The sequence below is a fragment of the Jaculus jaculus genome, chromosome 9 (assembly GCF_020740685.1).
Source record: "Jaculus jaculus isolate mJacJac1 chromosome 9, mJacJac1.mat.Y.cur, whole genome shotgun sequence".
Classification (NCBI taxonomy): domain Eukaryota; kingdom Metazoa; phylum Chordata; class Mammalia; order Rodentia; family Dipodidae; genus Jaculus; species Jaculus jaculus.
In genome coordinates, this window is record NC_059110.1 from 64,587,842 (window position 1) to 64,588,979 (window position 1,138).

The window sequence follows — 1,138 nt, forward strand, 5'->3', positions numbered from 1 at the left end:
TTGTGACTGTTTGTAACTAAAGAAATGAGATGGATGCAGGTGACATTCCTTTCTCTTCTAGAGAACGATTTCAAGGAACTCAAAGACCTAAACATAGAAATTAAAAAGGAAAAGTTAAATGTCTTTTATAGGAATGAATTTGCCAGATATTTGTTCTAGATCAAGTTCACCTTACATAGATGATTATTAAAAACAACAAAACTTCCTCTAAAGAGGTAACTTATAATTTGTCAGATATTTTATAAAAGATTGCAATGTCCTGTTACTTAAAAGGAGGAGGTAACTGGTCTGGCTTCTGAGCCAGCCTACCTTAAGATAACAACATAATTTGTCTTAGTTACTCCTAATAAAATCATTTCCAAGTGTGTTATTAGTATTAATGATATAAAATTGTATTAAGACTGCTTTCTTTTTTAGTAATAGGATTAATCAATTTGGTGTAAGTTTTTAATAGCCTTATAAGAAAGATAATCACTTCTTGGCCTTTTGGTTAAGATCAAGTGTAGTATCTGTTCTTATCAGTTTAATATCTGATATGTCCTCTATCAGAGGACAATATATTAAATGGATTTTTGGAGCTTGGAGTTGGAATAGGAGCTTACTCCATCCACTCCATGCATTGACCTGGTATTGCAGTACTTCCAGGAATGGTGCACCCCCTCAGGGGAATTAAAAATTAAAAAAAAAGAGAGAGAAAAGATAATTAATGATGGGGTGAGATGAATTGATTGAAGGAACTGGAAAAGAATTTTTCAGGGCTGGAGAGATGGCTTAGCGGTTAAGCGCTTGCCTGTGAAGCCTAAGGACCCCGGATCGAGGCTCGGTTCCCCAGGTCCCACGTTAGCCAGATGCACAAGGGGGCGCACGCGTCTGGAGTTCGTTTGCAGAGGCTGGAAGCCCTGGCGCGCCCATTCTCTCTCTCTCCCTCTATCTGTCTTTCTCTCTGTGTCTGTCGCTCTCAAATAAATAAATAAAAAATTTAAAAAAAAAAGAATTTTTCAATGTTGGGACATAGAATGCTTGTTAAAAATGCTTTTTGAGTGGTACTGAGAATGTTAAAGTATGTGGATAAAGATGTGCGTATGTAGGAAAGAATTTTCAGGCTAAACCTAAATGCTATGCCTAAAGTTAGAGATTC

At 36.6% G+C, this 1,138-nt stretch overlaps 1 non-coding gene across 1 annotated transcript; it reads left to right on the top strand.

Moving 5' to 3' along the window:
* The first annotated feature begins 470 nt into the window (after window positions 1-470).
* On the top strand, window positions 471-661 carry LOC123463642. Its single transcript, XR_006639046.1, has one exon. It is a non-coding gene; the product is annotated as a U2 spliceosomal RNA (small nuclear RNA).
* Window positions 662-1,138: the final 477 nt, after the last annotated feature.